Source organism: Neodiprion pinetum, chromosome 7 (genome assembly GCF_021155775.2).
Source record: "Neodiprion pinetum isolate iyNeoPine1 chromosome 7, iyNeoPine1.2, whole genome shotgun sequence".
In the NCBI taxonomy this organism is placed as follows: domain Eukaryota; kingdom Metazoa; phylum Arthropoda; class Insecta; order Hymenoptera; family Diprionidae; genus Neodiprion; species Neodiprion pinetum.
In genome coordinates this window covers 24029037-24050407 of record NC_060238.1, presented here as the reverse complement: position 1 = coordinate 24050407, position 21371 = coordinate 24029037, and the positions used below count along the sequence as shown (strand labels likewise).

Here is a 21371-nt window from a genome sequence, read left to right as displayed (position 1 = left end):
TCGTTTTTCCTAATTCCAACAATATTCAAACAGTTTTTTCAACGATACCTGTTTTACTCAATTTTTCTAGTTACCGTAAGAAATGAAATTTTTCTCAGCGTCCGGCAGTGATTGATAATAAAGTAGCCCTACTGAAAATGATCATTTGTTAAATTATAAAACATTGTGACTGAAATTCACGTGTAATTTTATTATAATGTATTATGTGATTTTTTAAAATACATTTTGTCGAATTCACAAAATAAATCATGTAACAAATGACACTTGAATTTCAGTCATAACGTCTTACAATTTAACAGACGATCATTTTTAGTGCAGAGGAGACCCTGATTCAATTCTCTCTACAATACCAGGTATCTCAGGAAACGAGGGTCGACTTTAAGTGTATCAAATTAAGATGGAAATTGATATACCTACCTAGATTCGAATGTTTCTACGTTTAGTCTCCATTCAGCTTTTCAATAACAGTATACCAAATTGCTCGACTAGTTAAGAGTAGGTTTGTTAATTATAAATAGATTGTTACGTTACGATGTGGAATGATATCGTGTATCTAACTATCCGAGTCACTTGCCTATTTCCGTTTCACGTACCCTACAAGAAATGCGTTGCCATTAGCGGCGGAACAGCGGAGAAAAGCAAATATCGCTTTTCGTTGGTTTTTGTTTACTACGTGTTTTATTGGTTTTTTTTTTTTTGGTTTGTTCCAGCACACATTTTTCCAAAATTAATAACTATCGACAAATCACTTGTAAATTAATGTTTATTAACGCGTTAGGTTTACGGCTAACTTGTTTTCGCGTCTACGTCAGAGATTAGGAGTCATTGTTAAATAATTGGTATAGAATAGAAATCGCGTTATAAATTTTATTTCGAAGCGAAAACAAGTTAGCCGAAACTCCAAGGCGTCAATGAACAATCGCTGTACGTACACTCGTTTTTTCTTCATCAGTACGCAATTCTTGGTACCTGGTTTTCAATGAGAATCAATTAGTTGATTTTAAAGACGGATAGTCGGAAAGGTAAAAGGGGCAAGATATCCCCTCTCTGTTAACTGGGGGAAGGTAAGAGAGTCTCGAGTATCACAGGTGTGTATAACGTACGTTTCAACATGTCTTATTCAGTGATCACCAAAGTAATTAAGCCGAAACTGATGTGCCTTCCGGGGAAAGTAGTCGAGGATAATTAATATTTACACGAAATTAATTGACTTCGATAGAACAGTAGATACGGGGAAATTGTGCCCGGAATAGGTTCGCCGAAAGGCATTTCGTTGCGTTACGTACGTATCCAGGGAAACGAGCCGAGGAAGCATTCAAATTTTCATCCCATATCGTATATATATATACACACTCTCTGCTCACACGTAACTGGTAATTATATCTCTCGTTAATACGTCGCGTATATTAAGGTATGCCTATCACACACACACACTTTCAGCGGTTTCAAAATTTTTCCAAAAATCATACGCTCGGCGAATAAATTTCATCAAAGTTACGATCGATGTTTCTTATGGAAATAACAAGGAAAAAACGTTTTTTTCTCAACAGATATTTTATTGTAAGAGTAATAATGTTCCGAAAAATCTTCAACGGCGAAGTTTTGGTGGGCATTAGTCCTACCATCTGAAAAAAAAAAATAAATATCGTCATATCAGGCAATCTGGACGAATCGCGCTACCTCTGTATAAAAAAAAAAAAAATTCAGACATCGAAAAGATTCGTCGACACCCTGAACAAGGAGCATCCCGACGCACACTTATAACGTATAAAATAAAGTACGTGTGGCATTTTATAAACTCGGTTACAGTGGTTGCTTGTATGTTTTGCGGTTGTGTAAACGGGACGGAAAAGTTTATCCTTAAATTTTGCCGTAACTCCCCGTCTCCTTCACTTCCTTTTATACTCTCTTCACGCCTTTCTCGCCTAGATGTATCTCGTATATCCGCACAATCTATATCTCATTTACATCTTGGCTCGAGCTCGCAGCTTGGCCCTGAGTGAAGTTTAAGCTGCCAGCTTTGAGCCTTAAGACACAAGGAGCTTAGCATTTCGTCGCTTGTTAAAATTTTTCAAAGTATCGACTTCAGGCCACGGGGTGAAAAAAAAAAAAAATAAAAGAAAAAAATAAAATAAAACGAGAACAAGGAAGGAGAAGAAAAGGACAAAGTAAAGTAAACCGACGAGGTAAAAGTGGGGAAAATAAAAGTATACCTATTTGGTATGTACCTGCCTGCTTGCCCGCCTCCGGGCATATCCGTTGCTGAATGTAACGTCTCAATTTTTTTTTTATTTTTTTTCTTTTTTTTTTTTCTTCACTTTTCTTACTTCTACGCTATTTCTTATCAGCGTATTGCTATTTCTTGTGTTATTACGCATGAATACACGTTATATCTGAAGAAGAGAATGACAAAAAAATAATATACATGTATATTTCCGATACACCGTTATTCTTGTATAATATGATATAACGCTTCGACTCGAACAGAGGATTTCCATCCCGCCCGCGGCTTGTCACAATTTCTTATTCACTTATATTATTCTTTGTCTGTTACCCCTTTCGTCACTCCGTTTCCATTACCTTCAAAGGAGGCGTCTGTATTTACATATACACATATATCTCCTCGTTGTCGTTGGGCGAAGGTAGCGAAGGAGTGGAGAAAATTTCATTTAAAATCCAATACTTGTACCATAAAAAATTAAAAATACATTCACCTTACAGTATGGGAAACGAACTTGGTCCGTGTAGCAGGAATGAACAGATATTTATTGTTCAATACGTTATATTCTATATAAAAAAAAAAAAAAAAAAAACCCGTTTCTTCTTTCATAAAACAAAAGTAGTTGACGTTGTTACTTCTTTTTGGGGGATTACAATATTTTCAACGCCACATCGATCTTCACACGAAACACCTTAATCTGCATTTACAAGGTGTGTGTATATATGTATATATTTTACGTACACACGTGCGTACATACATTACAGTTAATGGGTTTTACCCTGTCGGAGGGCAGCGGAACCGGAACTTTGAAGTGCTCAGGCACTCGGGGCTTTCGCTCGGCTCGAAGCCGAACTGAACTGCCTCATACTCGATTCTACATCTGACATATTTATATATGCGACTTATACATATTCTATACACGGATATATATTACATATGTATGTATATATATATATATATATATATATATATACATGTATACGTATATGTATGAAAATTAATGGGAAACGAGAAATAATCGTTAAAAAAATGTCCGGAAATTTTCAGAAATAGTTTTATAAATATAACTACCAAAATGATTAAACAATGGTGTTTCTTAAACTACAATTCTCATGTTTTTCGGCCTCATCCGCGAACAAATAAATTTCCATTTTTATTAAACTCGTACTTGTTATCGCTACTTGTGCATTGTATCAATGAACTGCATACCGACAAGAATAGAGGTAGATACGGATATGTACTAATCTCCACGACCCTTCGTCGAGATCTGCACATTTTTGCCCCGCGCATCAAACGCACTATGTGTAATCATACACACACACACACACGCGCACACATCGTCGTAGAATTCCTTTTTCGGGATTCGCGTGTGCCTTGCATCATACTTACTCACACAGGTGTAAACGCGTTTCGCTTAAAACCCAAAGCGCAAAGGCCTGGATATGGGATATTTTGGATTTAGTCTCTGCCTCGGCAGAGGTTGCACGATGGTACTTAGGGAATTAGCAAGTATACATTTAAATACATCAAGAGATGGTTACAATATTCGGTCAAATTCGACCTATGCATGCACGCCGCGTGTCATGTGTATGTATAACTAACAGTTATACTACCGCCTGTGGTTTCCTTTGAACGAATATCATACCCTCAGGAAATATGAATATATGTATACGTCTACGTAATAAATTTGCGTATCGTGCACACGTTGCGTTATGTGATGCACGGACACTTTTGTGAAAGTAAATTGTTTATCACGGTAAAAGAAACGTTTGTTGAACGTTCTTCCTGTCATTTCGAATGATACTTACATAGTTTAAGATAATTGTTCAACAGCTGCGTGAACGTTAAAAAAGTTTTGATTATTTTAAATTTTTTCTGCCTGTGTTTGTTTAAAAGAAAAATAGTTGAATCCGAATTTCCGTTAATAATTTGGTGCATAAGGCAAAAACAGGGTTGATATAAATTACCCTGAGCTGTTGTTTGATTGGGACGGGTGTTGATTTCGTTGAAATGATTTTATATCATTGTATTGAATTTGAATAAAAGATATAATATCATTATTATTATTATTATTATTATTATTATTATTATTATTATTATCCTAAATATGATACGGGCAGTAAAATTTTACGTATTTGCATAAGCGAAAACATCCAATAAATGAGTAATTAAAATTTTATTTGATGTTTCTCGTGGGGAAATGTATAACAAACATGTGTAATATTTCGAAATCCGAGTTATACGTATTATAAACGGGGGGAAATTTGTTCGACAAATGTGGGTAATATTGAATATAGTTCGATCCTTTATTTTTTTTTTTAACGCAACTTTTTCATTCTCCTTTCGTATTGAACCTCATGCGATACGCGATACGCGATATCGTTCGCGTTACTTGTGTAAACCGAGATGATTGGTAGGGCTAATGAAGTGGAGGTGCCTCCGTTGAATGAATAGGCTTGAAACAAAATTACAGCCCAAGCGGCCTGCTTTTATTAGAGTGAGGAGGACGGAGTGATAGACAGAGAGAGAGAGAGAGAGAGAGAGAGAGAAGGGAGTGGATGGACGGATGCAAGCTGGGTGAGAGAGAAAGAGAGCGAGAAAGACTTGAAATAAAATTGAGGTACGTGCACGGAATGAGAATAAGTGATAAAGTGCGGGGAATACAAGGAGATCTGCGCGTAAAATGAACTCAGCCAGACGGGCATCCTTTACGTATCTACGCAACGCACACACATGGAAAATCGGAAGGGCGAAAAACGATGATACAGTAGCTGATCGTGAGCTTCTTGTTGTTTCGACCAAAGCTCGGACATGGATACCTACTCATTGTCAGCTGTATAACCGATCCGACGCGAGAAGAGTTGTGGAGTTTTTTTTTTTTTTTTTTTTAAGAAATTGTAAGCAGTTAGAGCAATTCGAGTTTGAAGGCTTTATTGGTTATAGTTTCAAGAACGTTTCAGAATTTTTATATTGAAATTAATAACAAAATGCCGGCAGGGCGCATATAAGTATATAAGTAGAGCACGACGCCGAACTCGAGGGCTTTTGTGGTGGCGCATCTCCCGATATCATTGTCCAACTTGCAACAGATAGAACAAATTTTTTGAGTTAAAAACACATTTTTGAATCGACCTCGTAGTCGGAATGTTGAAAAAAAAAAAATTTTTTTTCGAATTTACACGATTATGTACAAAATATTTGTATAAAAAAATTTTGGGATTGAAATTAAAATGTTTAACCACGAACTCGAATTGATAGGCAAGTTTCAAAGATTGTGTCAAAATTTCAAGTCGAACGGATGAAAATTGACCGAAAATTGAAAAAAATTGTAAAATTTTCTTGAAACTATAAATACTGAATCCCTGAAACCCAAATTCCTCCAAGTGTATTCATTTTCTTAAAAACGAAACTCCTAAAAATAGATATGAGGGAAAATATTATTATCGAGCAATTTCAGAACGAGTTTCAAAGGATTTCGTTTTTCAAAATATATACATATGTATGATTACGTTTTGTGTTACTATCATAGTTTACGATATTTCAGACAATCCTAAAATTGCGAAGCAACGATTTTTCCTATACGCGGCATCGTTACACTAACGATTGTTAACTTCATTATCGTCACGAGCTGCACAAGCTTCGTGAATCACATTCGCAGTCACATTTCGAATTAGTACTTAGTCCTTATTAGACTGGAACTGGTCAGCTCGCGCCACACCCTCAAATGTCTATAACATTGTCCAGCGGTTCGTCGATCATCGGATTATTACAGGAGAGAGAATAACCTCGAGCCCATTTAATCATGCCGACAATAACAGCTTTGGGCTACTCGTGTAATTGGACAATTTGCGGTTGTATGAATCGATGGTTACAGCGGTGATTCGAAACGTATTGCATTCGTCGAGATAATTTTTGTAATCACCGGATTCGGTCAGGAATTTTTTCTTACAATTCCGTATCCAGGTAGCACACTTGTTCAGACTGTCGATTATCATTCGACCGTAATTGAAACTGATGTAGAAGTAACGATGTCAACGAATTTAAAACATGATCTTGGTTGTATAAATTTAGAAGTCTCGCGTTACCATTTTTTTGATTAGGTATCTACGCCAACTCGATTTACAGTCAAATTGTACACTGTTGTCAATAATCAGTGATGGACGTTCGTGAACGTCTGGTTGACATCAGCTAGTCGACTCTTGGCTTCAAATCTTTTCTTCAGTCTGCGATTAGTTGACTTAATTTTCTGTCGGTAGTAAGTAAAATATCTGCGAGTCAATTACACCGGTGAACAAGAACTTTGAGTCTGTGTTTTAGATGTCAAATTTTGATTTCATCTGCGTAACTATTAAAGGAAATAATAATTTCATCAGACAAGGTTTGTTTTTGTAGAAACGGGAACTGGAACGAATAATGATTGCTTTGTCGACGTGTGTTGTATCTGACTTGAAATTCGAGTAATCTGCGAGAGACAGACGTTCAACGTTTACGGAAAGCTGCGCGTGAAGGAAAGTAAAAGTATAAAAGCTGGAATTGAAGGTATTTCGTCTGCGAACGAATGAGGGTGAAGAATTCAAGAGAGGAGCGGAGAGATTTTTATCGAACAAGGGACATATCATGAAAGAAGGGAGGAGATGTGCTGCAAAGGTACGCGCGTGTCTGCGTACGTGGATTATATGTATAAGCCATAAAGTGTGCCAGCGGCACGAAAGAGTTACGGTACTTGAGATGAGCCCGGTAATGGCTCAGGAAACTACACTTACCCAACTTCCGGCGAACCTTGCCGAGTAGGTATATAGTATACGGGCGACGCCGACGAGACCCCGTCTCGTGTTAAACTAACATGAATCTCTACGTCACGGTGTTCTAACTAAAAAGACACACTCTCCGAGCACTCATCGAGCAGCCTTAAGTGAGCCTGCCACCCGCTCATCCTAGGGGAAAGAAAAATTAAACTAAACGGCGATCTCTTAGCAGATCCTTTTATTCGAGGTACGGATATATCGCCAGGCGCTACGGTGGTTCATTTTTGAATTTGAGAAAATATTTTCGTCCAACCTGGATGAGGTAGAAAAATATTTTCGCTACAAATTATTGTAATATTTTTTACTTATTTTTATGTCTACATCTTACGGACTTACATATATATTTGTTCATTTTTTTTTCGTATCGTGGTCTCTAAATATTTTCCTACCTCCTCCAGGTTTTGGGACAATTTTTTTTCAGTGTTTTTCACAAATTTTTCGAGTGGCAGATTGAGAAAAAAAAAAGATAACAAACGAACCATCCCAATGAGGCACACGTGGATTTCTCTTGAGTAAGTCTATCGACCGTGGATTGAAATTAACGGCGAAGGTATTTAATTCACAGTCCGCAGGTCCAGTAGCAGCTCCACTGTTTGCTCAAATTAATCAATTCGAATACATCGAGTCACTCCGGGAGATAGTCAGTGTGGTAGCGGAGGTTGGTCGTCGTTTCCTGAGTTGAAGTGAGGCAGGAAGGAAGGAAATTTAACCAGATTGGGACACGCTGCTAATTGAAACCAGATTGACGATAATATCGTGCCCGGTACGAACGGAAATTCGGTTCTTCTCCGTCTACGACGTCGCAAATTTAATGCTTTGACGAAGTAAGAATAGCCGCATCGAATTCGGTTTAAAATTTTGGAAATATTGATCGAGAGGATGATATTTTTCGCGCAGAGTTGATTTGGCGGGAGAGCAGATCAAACGCTTATCAACTCAACTGAATTAGTTTTTACAACTGTGAAAGAGATACTCGGGTAGCAGCTACGGTGTTACGAGTCTCTCAAAAGCATTTGTCAGCTTTCAATGTTTGGCGGGAAGACAGAGGGGGATACAAGACCCTTGAGACTTGATGGGAGTCGTTCCGGCAATTAGCGGTATAAGGGTTAATAAAATGTTAACATCTCAACAAGCGCTTAACGGTATTTCGAAGGTTTTACACTCGTGATGAGGGATTTGCTGCAATGAAGAAGAAAGTGCCCGAGGTGTACCTCACCGATTTTCTTAATTATGTGATACGTTGTATAGTACATCTACAAAAATTTAGCACTTTTTTTTTAACCCCACTTTTAAAGTTTTCCTGCGAAAATTGATTTTCTAGATTTTCTGGATAACTGTATGAATTCTTTTTCGCAAAACCAATTTGGGATTACTCTCTATAAACAGACGACAATATGCGCAGTGTTTTTATCCAAAGGGGTTGGATTCTGGATTTTTAGGGGTGGTTTTTACTCCTCAAACGCCTGAATTGGCGCGGGCCGAAAAATATGTGTTCTATGTCTTGTACTACGAAATATCACTGAACGAAGAGAAGATCGGAGATTATCCACCTCGGAAAAAATAATAACAATATACCGTTAGTCGTGCAATCATTGCAATATTTGCAGTCGGCGAAGGTTTGTGATGTCCCTAAAGAGAGAAAACAGTGAAGTTGTGTAAAAGTTTCGAATTCTTTTGCTTCCTCAGTCTCTTTTTCCCGCCAACTTTTCCTTTCCTTTTTTTTCGTCCCCTCCCCATCGGTTTCCCTACATCCCACGACAATTTGTCAGGTGATACGACGGGGAGCGGTGTGGTGGATGCCGAAAACCACGGAACGTTCGAAATCTCTTGGGCTTAATGCAAGTCTCGGGGGTTAAAGCGGTGGCGATGGAAGGTAAATTGTTATAAAAGTGAGTTTTTTTCCCCTCCCTTTCCCTCCCACGTGTATCACGCGCGTGTGCCGAGGAGAAATCTCTGTTACAGGTTATTCCCAATCCACTAACGATCCTTTGGTCCAGGATGTTTCGTTTGTTTCCGGCATTGCACAGGTGTCGAATTCAACCCTTGACACCCACGGTGGTTAAAATGACTGTTTCCATTACCGCCGCCGGCTCGAAGAGTGAATTGAAAACTGAGAACCCCTGCTCTGCGGTTTCTCTGTGCAAACTAACCCCCCATTCCCTCGTTCCCGTCCGTCTCTCACTCTCTCATCCTTCTCTTCTCTTCTGTTTTCAACCCCCTTAATCCTCCCGGTTTCTCGGCCATGCATCCCCTCTCGCTGTTCTCGGCTCATCGTATAGTCACGCCGTTTGCAACGGTCTTGCCTTGGCTTGGCTTGGCTTGCCTTGACGGTGGGTGGGGAGGAGGGTGGGAAACGAGGGGCAGAGAGGAGAGAGGAGGACCGCGAGTCCTGGACCCCATCCTCTTGCTCCTCGCCGTCTCTCTGTGTGTTCCGCGAGCGCGGGGCGCGGATATAATACGATTCGAAATTAAATTTCCAAGGCACGCTTGGCATCCGAATAATGCGCGCGGCTGCCTAAAACAGTAAAGATATTACGTATTATTACAGCGTGCCGGGGAGACGGCGCGGTAGCAACCGAGCTGCCTACTCTCTGTCGGCTACAACCCCCGTGACTACGACTACGACTACGACTACGATCCTCTCTCCCTCTTCTTGTCGACGTCTTGCGACCCTGCAACGTCCACCTCCGGCAACCCGTTCCCATACTCGACGTCTTTGCGGAATCGCCTCGCTAACTTCCGCCTGGTCTTCTACTCTTTGGGTGACGGTACGCGGGCGTCGGTGTCCGCTGTTTGTTTTCAAGTTACGCCGACGACGTGTGGGGTAAGGAACTTGTGTATATCCCAAGCCATCAACCCATTTACAACCGGGTAAATTCACCGACGATTCCACCAACCCTGTTTGTGTTTTATATACTTTACTCTTTATGTTTCGGTCACGGGATGGTGGTGGAAAAATCTGAGAGGACAAAGAAGCTTGTATCAAACTGGGTCTCTGATAGCGGTGTATGGTACTGGTTGAGTAAAACAACAACAAAAATAGCTTAAGGTATTAACGTCGGTGCGTTATAAGATATAGTTAATCAGAGTCCGTCAGAAACGGACCCTTCGTCGGAGGTGTTAAATATTAGGAGTGCATCAACCACGAGTAGGTGCTCTGGATGCAAGAAGACAAACACTCTCAAGAGTGTACCGGACACTTTAAGCATTATCATTTTCAGTGAGACTTTGAAATAAAAAAAAATATTTAACACGCACTGTAACTTGCGATAGAGTATGACTCAGAGTTTCAACAGGAATTGGGAAAACTTGTACTATTAATATATACACCATAGACTACTCGCTAGTACGCATAGCAATATCGTACCAATTGGCTCCAAGTCCCAGAAGATTTGGGACAAGGTTCTGATTTGGGACAAGGTTCTTTCCTTGGATGAATTCTGAAGCACACTATTTAATGCCAAAGTCGATTGTATTGAAACTTTTGTGGGTAATCGGTACCATCTGGTACTAGGAGTCGAACATTTGTAGAACAGTTTAAGAAGTGGTCAGTTTTTTCATCCCTGCCTCCGTTCCCTTTTGAATTAATAATTGCTATCCTTGGCGCACCGGCTAATTGGGGAGTAAAGCGCGAATGAATCAAGACGATGGAATCTTGAGCAAGAAGATTAGGGAAAGGCTTTCTCTTTGTTTCTCTTTTTTGGTTTTCTTTACGCTTCTTATTCTCCTCCTCTTCCTCCTCCTCCTCGTCGTCTTCTTATTCCGGCGTTGGTTCCGCGGTGCTTCCCCGTAGGCGAGGTATACATCGCTAGGCGGTACATCTGTTCGCACCCCTCGAGTCTTCCCGTTTCTCCTCCACGACGTGGCAAGTATCCGTAATAATGCCTTGAGCCGGTGTAGGAGAGAACGTGAGAGGGAGCGAGCGAGACGCACAATGATGTGTTCAGGGTAAGCGGAGAGAGGAGCTTGCGAAGAAGAAGGAGAGGTGTCGGATGCTGGGGGTCGAATGCTTCTGTAAATGAAGAAGGCGCGGTAGACGCTTGAGTAATGCTTCTCGGCTCGGTGCGTATAATGAGTATAAACACGGCCACTAATCAGTTTCATCACCCCGGTGTCAGAACGACCTAACTCCGTCGCTGGCGTGGTTTTGCGGTTATACAACTGCACAGACCTAGAAACGATACATAAACTACGGTTACAACTTGTTCCATGTACCTGCCTACCCATTAGGGTGGTTCGTTTTTTATCTTTATTTTATCTTAAGGTGCGACTCGAAAGATTTGTGAGGAATATTGAAAAAAAATAAAAAAATTGTCGTGAAACCTGGAGGAGGTAGGAAAATATTGAGAGGTCGCTACCAGTTATTGTTATATTTGTTATTTATTTTTATGTCTACACCTTACGGACTTATATACATGTTGATTTATTTTTTTCGAATCGTGGCCCAATTAATCGTTCACCAATCAACAGCAAACTACGCCTAATAATTCCGCAGTTGACTGTCCTCGTCTTTTATCCGAAGGATTAATCGTTTCGGAAATATTTGGATAACAGTTTTTGTAACCGAAATAGGAGTATCGCGGCACCTTGACGTCCCTGTTTCGTTTTCGGTACTGATTTTTATGAACAACGATTAATTGGACCACAATACGAAACGAATCAACCAATATATACAAACACAAGTCCGTAAGATGTACGTATAAAAATAAGTAAGAAATATTACAACAATTGGTAGCGACCTCTGAAATTTTCTTACTTCCTCAAAATTAACCACCCTAATACCCACCTATCGACCTGAACTTTGGCTTTTAAAAAGCACCATGGAATTCATTGACTTTCCGTGAGCGGTAAGCAATTGCCAAGTGGTGATATAAACTGCCGGCTATGAGGAGGAGCAACACCGACAAACCGATACGCGCATGGACGGAGTATCCTGAGTTTTTAGACTGATGGAAAATCCACAAAACTGAACAAGGGGGTCTTTTTGTCCGGTCAAAGCTGCCCCTCTGGTTCGGAGAGGTTGATTTGGCGCTTTGCCCTGGGGGGCCGGGTGCTCGAAGGCGGTATCACTGTGCAAACAGCATCTCGTGTATTACGCTTACATTTGTGTGGGTGTGTACTTCCCTCTCAACTTCCCCCTTCTGCCAACAGCTTACCCACGTCGCTCTACCTACACACTGGCAAACCTTGCTCACATTATTCTATTTTAACGAAATTACTCCAAATTGTACAGATATATCATGGTTATGCTGTTGTTCCAGGGTATATTACACGTTAAGCGACCCTATAGTCATTCGGAGAACTCCCCTCGTCTCCCTTATACCTGCCTCCTTATACCTAACCAAAGGTCCCTCCAGCAGCCAAGTTTTACGGCCTTTAGTGTGTATGAGCGAGATGCTCTTGGGGGTAAAAAGTTACCCAGTTCGCACGTCGATTATCAATCAGTGGCTGGAATCTTGTTTGACATTCTTTGTTTCAAGCGCGGAGCGTTGATCGCGTTTTTGGATAATTTTTAATATTTTTCTTTCGACGAACGTTGCGAGGATCTGTTTTCAATCAACGATACAATCTACGTGTATACCGTATTATATACGTATATTGACGATGGCATGGCGTTTCGTGTAATAACAACAAGTTGGCTTTTCACCACCCCCGGGGGAACGTTTTCTCTTGGTTTATTTTGAGTGAGAGAAAAGGGGGGAGAGCGAGAGGCGGGAAATGAATGGGTTCGGTAAAAAATGAGAAGCCACGGGAATAAAATCGATTCTGATTGGGTGAGAGCTTTGGAGGAGACATCGCGGCACCTTCTTCACCTTCGTTCTCGTTCCACCGAGGGTCGAAAACGTAAATCAGAGGTTCGACTACATGATTGCCGGAAATCCAACAAGTGATTTTATTACGGAGATGGGTCTCGCGCCGAGCTTCTTTCCTCCGATTCTCCCTCTCCTACGGCTTCTCTCTCTCTCTCTCTCCCTACCTCTCTTTTACTCGCAGTTCCTTCTTCCTTGTCAGCTTGCCTGCCTGCCATTCCCCTGCCCTGTTTCCCATCAACGAGATATCGAGGCGTTCCAGTAGGACGAGGAGGCAATCGCACGGTTCAAGGGGTGACGGTGGCGGTGGTGGTGGTGGTGGTGGTGGTGGTGGTGGTGGTGGTGGCTCCAGACGTCGAACGGCACGGGGATTTCCTGCCGACGACATCCGGACGTAATGAACTTTCGCCTGTCCAAGATATTCAGGGAGGTTTTAATTAGCCGCTACGATTTAACCTCGCCCCTTATCCCGACCCCGCGACTCGCCAAGGGTTGGAGAAAGGAACTCGGAGCCGAGGGAGAAGGAGCAAAGTACGTGTATATAGAGAATGAGCGAGCGAGGGAATTGCGATCAATTAGATCAACGCAGAGTTCCAACGAATTCCACATCGCCGAATACTCAGGACGTTCGTATACCGTACCTAAATCGTAGTCGAAGATTTCTACCTCTTTGCGCCGGCGTACATTTACTAAATTTGAGCGGAAGAGGAGGGAGAAACAAAAAAACAAAAAAGAAAAAACTTTGCTGGAATGTCGTCTTCCGTCATTCCTTTTTGCACGGTAAAATTAATGCCCGATAGGTACAAGAACACTGAGAGATAATCGGTGACGCTTTACTCGTTCGTACGTCATGGTTTTGATGATTCGGAGAATAAGGCAAAAAGTTTGATTTTTTCATAGATTTCATAGACAAGTCGGTGGCATGTTTCTTTCTGTTGTAAATTGTAATAATGAAACGAAACTTGGCGTACTGTAGATTCGATATGTTTTTGATCACAAAGGTAGGAAGTCTGGAGTACGGAAGTACCGAAAAAACCTCACAAACGAGAGTTTCAGCTAGCTTAAAAAGATTTGATGACCCGCTGTCTGAGTGAATCTCGTTTTTAACACGAATATTTTGCTTTTTAACGAAATCACAAGATTTTCCAAGTTCACAGTAAATGTTCGAAACTACGGTCAGAACGAAGTGCGAGCCCTGTCGTTGAAAAACCTATCACTTCCGATCAGACTTACCAAAATAGTGCGAATAAGTTTCCCTGCAATTTGTCGAAGGATCAGTTGTATTGGTCGATGGCTGAGAGAGGATTCTGGGTCGGAGGGTTCGGGTTCGGGTTTGGGTGGGGGGGGGGGGGGGGGGGGGGAGAAGAGGAGTAGGAGAGGAGCTGGAAAGAAGGCAATAAGCCTGCCGTCAGGGACAACTCCCTGCCTCCGGCACTCCATTATAATGGAAGGAAGAAAGTTAATATAAATACACCGTAAAGACTAAAGCGTTTAGCAAATTAAAAGTTAATGTAGTATAAACGATTCCATCGTGAAATTAATTCATGACCGAAGTTGCTCCGGACCCAGTCTGCACAGTTCCCCTTCGCCCCCTCCCCCTCCTCTTTCTCTCTCGCCTCATTCTCTTCTCATCCTCCTCTTTTACTCCCTTGGCTTTGGCTCGCGCTTCCCCGCCGACGCTGGGTGCAGGGATATAGGGGAGCAGTGGGCCGCATACCACGCTTGTTACAAACTTAAATTGCTCCACATCGAAAGTTAACTTGCTCATTCGTCCCTCCTGCTGGCTCGCGTATTGGATACTGGAGAGTGTGCGAGAGAGTGTGCGAGAGAGAGAGAGAGAGAGAGAGAGAGGGAGAGAGAGAGCGTTAAGGATTGAGAAAGTGACAGTGACGGTGACGGTGAACAGCGAACGGGGATGAACGGCGTGCCTTTGACTCACACTAACCCCTTCGTAAAGCGTTGGGGATGGTACGAGACGCGAGAACGTCTCGGAACGATATTTGTATCAGGGTATAAGAGCGATGGACATTAGTATCTCTTGGATGCTCTTCCTGATGTCGGTATGCTCCTTGGGAAGCCACGGGGCTTGGTTTAAACTTTGACATTCCCATACCCCGTTTCTGTCGGAGCTTTGGTAATTTACACGCGGTTTTGGAAATACTTTACACCTTAAGGTAGGATCAAATCTCTGGAACGGTATAAACGTCGAATAGGTGGTTTCGTAGTCGTTGAGCACCGATTGTATAAGTCGCCTAAATAAAGCTCGGGTCTTCGGTTCGACGAACTGGTGTCAGCGGTAGGATTTCGTTTTTATTCGTAAAACTACGAATAAACTATTTTTATTCACTTTTTGAAATATGCATAACGGTCATTCGTGAGAAGGGGATGTTTCTATCTACCATTTGGTGTGCTGTTCAATTTGATCAGACATAGAATATTGAATCTAATTTGCAACGTTTTGCTCAGATTGAAACTCGTCAATGACGGATATAATATCGTTTATCGCTCTCTGTCTATGTCCGTTTATGCTAACTGAACAAGCGTCACTTGCAGACGACGTGACGTTTGTTTAATTATTCAACCTGGTATGGTATCGAGCCTCGAATGACGTTTGATCGTTCGGAGCTTTCGATAATAGATTGATTGGTTCGCTTCGGCACGCACAGCCGTGGATTTCGAAATTATCTATCTGTTGGATAAACTGGTTTAAATTACTTCAAGAAATGAAAAGCAATCTTGTTAATCAACGATTGTGTTCGGTGCGGTTTCGTCGTTGATCTGCTTGAACCCGGGATACGTGTACAGATTCGTGTAAAATATCACATTTCTGGATGATCCCGGATCTGGGGGCGGGTTGACTTTCAATTAACTTCGGATCTTGTTGTCAAAAATGAAAACCGGTCGAGAGTTGATCCACTCGCTGCGGGGGTGGTTTCCCGATCGAGCGAATGTTCATCGAGTCGTCTCCTCTCCTCTTTCTCACCCCCTTCTCTGAAACTAAAAACTTTTCAGATTGCACGTCGGATAGGAAGTGGCAGTTTGAAAGTGTCGGGATAGACGGAGGTCGTCGACAGTTTGTTAGCCTTTTTTTCCTTCGTATTTTTCTTCCTCGGTAGACGGAGTCTCCTTTTAAATTAGAAATTGATTTCGTTTTTCTTTTCAATTTCCTTTCTTCGTCTTCTTATTTCATTTTCAAATTCGCTCACGGTTGAGAATTTCCTACAAATTACTGTTATCATGTATTATTCCAGGGAAAACAAAAGCATTTCCACGTTGCATACTTTTCAGCCGCTCCTTTTCCAAACTGTTTCGGGCATATCTTTTTCCAGCGGTTTAATTTATCGAAACGAAAGCTTCGCCGTGAAAGTTTGAAAATTTAGAACGTTTAAATCCTCGGTATATCGGGCATTTATATATACAGGCACAGTCAGAAATCTCTCATTCTTGATTTAGATTTGATTCCGCTTGCGGCGTGTTGGGGTGATTAACATCGAGAAGTCAGGTGATTCAGTCGCGTGTCTACGCCGATACAAACCCAATCTTGGACTAAACGATGCCGAAGCCTTAGCAGGCGCATACCAACATGTATACCTATGTATATCCACATGTACCCTAACCATAGTCGAGATATCTGCACGATTTGGGGATTTGGACTCGAATACCTTCCCTCCGTGTATTTCAACATCCTGGCTGAATTACCGACTGGATACATATACATTAAGGGCGAATGTTCAGTAACAATTTATTTACTTCAAGGTTTCAACAAAACCCGTGAAATCCATCATTCCGATAACATCTGCGGTTATTACTGCTCATATTGTCACGGTTTGCGAGAGATGAAAATGTTGAGAGAAAAAAAAAAGAAACGCACGAAACAACGTCTGTAAGCCGAGACAACTGCACTAATGCAGATGGCAATAGACTTGGAATTTACGGTGGTGCCGAAGGGAAAAAAGAAACAAGATTACAGAATAAGATGAACGCGATTGGCCAGCCGGAGATTGAAGAAACTGGTTGAAAACTGAAAACTCCGAAGAGGATTAAAGGAAAGAGTGTACGTATAGGTGTGTATGCCGGTGAGGAGTTGAGCGAAGCCGCAGGGTCTCTTCGGCTCCTTGTGGTGTATTAGCTCGGGAAGGTTGGCGATGGCGATGGCGATGGCGATGGCGATGGCGTCAGAAACGTAGAGTCGTTTAACAATTCACAGCGCGTCCTGTTAACAACGTTACGACAACAAGCCGGAGTTGTAGAAACTTATAACGAGAAAATAATGAACCCGGTTCACCAAGTCTGCTTGGAATGCGAGTCGGAGTGCCTCGTTCCCCTTCACCTCCTCCCTCCCTTCCCGCCCCCACCCCCCACCCCCGCCCATTCTCGCCCCCTTTCACCCCCTCGTCCCCTCAGCTACCATTCGTCCCGGACCCTCGGTGCAAGTACAACCGAGGCAAGAGAACCGGCAGCAACCAACCAGCCAGCCAACCACTCGAGCCATGCAAATTACTGTCCCGCGGACCACTTCACCAACAGCTTGGACCACCGGGCCAGCCACCGGGACCGTCACCACTTCTGTTTCAACCCACACAACCGACCGCGAAGAGCCCTCGCGAAGGACGAACGAAAACGTCGAATCTGGTCCAGGGTTTGCCGAGCACAATTCGGATGCCACCTGACCTCCAGGACGTCGGACGTTCAGAGACCGTGCCTTTTGCTGGTTCCTTCCGACTATGAGAACCTTTACCTCCGCGAGAGCAAACCTTACGTTATTACATGCATGCGAAATCTAATTGATTGCCAACGGTTTCTTAGGCTATTCCTCTCCTCGCGGTTTCGAGAAACTGTTCGTTGTTCAAATAGGTACCTTAAAGCAAATGTTGGAAAGGACGGTTTGAATTTGGACACGGTTGGAGAGGGTCGGTACCTGTCGGTTCGATTCTTCCGTAAAACATTTTTCACTCACGACGATAACACGCGCGATGTTTTTACCGGTACCAGCTGTCGATCATCGGTAATCGATGACAGTAAGGTTCCCTGATGAGAAATGTGTCCATCTTCTCAGGTTACATGTCTGTAGGTGTATATTAGGGAGGTTCGTGTTTTTAATTTCTTTTTTTTACAAGATACAAGTCGAAAAATTTGTGACAAATACCGAAAAAAAAACCGTCGTAAAACCTGGAGGACGTAGGAAGGTATTTAGAGGTTGCTACCAATTATTGTTATATTTTTGTTTGTTTTTACACGTACACCTTACGGACTCACACGTACATGTGTCAGATAATTTTTTTCGTATCGTGGTCCAATCAATCATTGTTCGTAAAAATCAGTACCGAAAACGAAACAGGGACAATTTTTTTTGTCACCACTTTCGCGCGTGTCCCCCATGTTACGTACTACAGGACGTAATACATCCGTGTATACCGATATATTTAATTTACCGCCAATCGAGAAGACGGCAGAGATTCCGTTCACCGTGGAGCCAGCCAGCTTCCTTGGGAATAAAAAGGGCATTTGTATTGGGAGCGTGGATCAGGCGCGGAATTCCGTCTCGGGGAATCTGTCGACGACAAGCCCGAAAGACGGAGAGCAAGCCTCTAGACTGATGTCTCGGGAAGCAGGATCGCCAAGGGTTTCTTCCCGTATCGCTATCCTCTGTGCCGTAAGGCGTGAGTCAACGGAGCTAGTCGAAATGGATTACCGAATCAAATAGGGTTTCACCGTGAAAACCGAGCTACACGAGAGTCTCTCCCTCTCTCCCTTCCTCCGCCGGGATTCCTGAATACCGGATATCTGCACTACTCGAGACTTTCCCGGCTTAACAATTTAAATTCACGAATTTTTATTGATTCCGTGGTTCTTCTTTTTCTTCTTCTTCGTTGTTATTTTTCTTAACGTTCCGGCGTGTCGGCTAAAATTTTTACAGGATATGCCGATACGTGATAGAATTTACGTTCCAATCGTATGGATATTGCTTCTTGTAAGTCTAATTACATCTGTGGGACTAAAAGGAATTTAGGAATATTAAGTGTGTGGTAAATGATGGACCGAATTTTTTATCCTGTTATAACGTAAAACTTGTTAGTTACTTTTTATTCCCTGTCTTCTATACTCTGTTACTTGATCGATAAATTGATTAATTGACAAATGGAATCTCTAACAAGGGGCGAAACTTTGTCGAAAGCACTTTATAAACCTCTTGAAAATTGGACGAAAGTTTTTTTTTTTTATTCCTTAAAAGATAATAAACGATGATAACAATAATAATATTATATACTTGAGCGTTAAGATTTTCTTTGAGGAATTTGCAAATCATCTTCTTCGGCTTTTTGTTTTTCTTCTCTCATGCTTCTTTTTTCTTCTTTACACTACGTATTAACGTAAGGTACCTACTTATAGAGTTGGATTATACGAGCGGGGAAGAGTATTTGTTTAATTGAAATTCCTTAACTCTCGGGTGAGTGAGCGAGAGAGACAAAGTGATATAGAAGGAGAGAGAGAGAAAGAGAGGGGGGGAGGGGGGAGAAAAAGAGGAGCGGATTTTTTCTTCCTGGAATATTTTTCGATTGATGTATACCACACTGGGTTTGTAATAAATTAACCGTCGCATTAAACATCGGGCAATTAATTCCGCAACGGTATAATTGCGTGTATATATACGTACAGTCGAGTAATCAACGCGCGGCGATACTACCGCTTGTTAGTCGTGGCCGCGAGTTAGGGGTTTGTTTAAATAAGCGGAGGGTAAATCAATGGTACACTGAATTTTCAGGAGAAGAAAGAAGAAGAAAAGAAAAAAAGAAAAATACGTACGTTTCCGCTCGAGTTTTCAAACGATTTTTTGCACGGAGCGTTACATGATATTAAAAATTCTACTTTCAATCGATGTGTTAATTTTGTACGAGGTAATGTTATTATTATTCGGATAAATAAAGATCGTGCGAGCGAAAGATATTGATCGATAAAAATTCGTGAACCGATTTTTTGTATCCGATTAATTATTATTAGACAATATCTGTGTATCGGGTATGTTTAAGTCAATGATTGCTGGACTTATCGAAGGAAGATTGACAGTTTGAAGCGGAAATTTCAATCCCGGTATTATTTTTAGTCCAACGTCACGTACCGACGGAATTATCGTGGTTTAAAAATAATTTCACTGCTGCTGGCAGTTCGAATTTCAATTCAATGGCTACCGCATATTTAGGTTATACATTATATGTACAAACGTACAGTGGCGTTTGCCGATTCGGTTTTCCTATTTATACAATAATACAGACGACGACCTTTAAACGTTTTAGACAATGTTTTGCGATCCAATTGCAAGAAGAAATCGTTTTCTTTCGGATTTTCACTCGCTCGAGGCGTCGAAGCGGATACTTTTATCTTTCAATTTTCATTCACCCCCCGTTTTGTTTTTTTCCGTCGATTTTTCACGCAAACGTTTGACGCCGAAATTACCAGCGACGGGGCGGAAAGGCTTGCAGAGAGGGTCGCGTTAACGGTGCGGCAGGACACAGCAGCGGTGCAGTGGTTAAGCTAATTTAATGATTTTCGTTATTGGCTCGTACCGAGGCAATAAAGCTATCCTTGCACATCTGTTGCTTGCTGCATCGATTTTAATACCCAACCCGTTTCGCGCTCCGCGACAATCCTCAACCCTTCCTTCCTTCCTTCCTTCCTTCCTTCCTTCCGTCCCTCCTTCCTTCCTTTATGAAGCCTGCAAGCGTAGCCAATTGCTTCTCGCGTTTTATACTCGAAATATATACTCGGCACGTACGCACCTCAATTCAGCCAGTTTCCCTCCCCCCACCACCGCCATCCTTTCCCTCTCCGTCTCTCTTAATTTCTTCTTTCTCTCCTTCTGCGTATGATTTAAGCGAGCAGCGAGCTTTAGCCGAACAAAAAATCCCCCGCATAATTACCCTCACGGTTTTTAACCTCCGGGGGGTGTAAAAACGTTGCTCAAACTTGCAACGGTTACCTTTCCTACCATCGGTCTCCAATTTTTTTTTTTCCCCCCACCCTTCAATACTCGATCTTTTCCTTTTTCCAGGGCTCACGGTTTTCCCGACCGGGACGTAAAATCAACTCACGGTGATGTAGGATCAAAGTCTGCGCCACCGGGTTCGGGGACGATGCCGATGGCGAATCGGGGCTGGTAATGAATTCAGAAGCGAGGTGACCGGCATGCCGAATATTTCCAAGGCGAACCGGGCAGCTGGGGACTTCTTACTACCAGTCGAAGGTAAGGCGTGTGAAAAAAGTTTCAGGTACTCGGTCTCTTCTTCCGTTTCTCTTTCCTCTTCTTCTTCTTATTCTTCTTCTTTTTCTTTTTCGTTCTTTTCTTATTCTTATTTCTCGACTTTTCCCGAGGGATAGGAGCGATTTTCACTCGACGTTTGAGCCGGCGGTTGGTACCGGGGATGTGAGGGGGTGTAGAAATTGTGCGCGCCCATCCCGAGACAAATCACAAAGTCCGCCGAAGAAGTTATCCGTTGGTCGTACGACCCGATGGATCGCATGGAGATCCGGGGACGCGAA

At 42.1% G+C, this 21371-nt stretch overlaps 1 protein-coding gene across 1 annotated transcript in view; it reads left to right on the top strand.

Annotated features, from left to right (window-relative positions):
• LOC124223162 (lachesin) overlaps nucleotides 1-21371 on the top strand; it is a 179943-nt gene that overhangs the window by 61876 nt on the left and 96696 nt on the right. Inside the window, exon 3 of the mRNA XM_046634907.2 lies at nucleotides 20884-21075. The gene's annotated coding sequence lies outside the window, so the exon portion shown is untranslated. The remainder of the gene's footprint in view (nucleotides 1-20883; nucleotides 21076-21371) is intronic.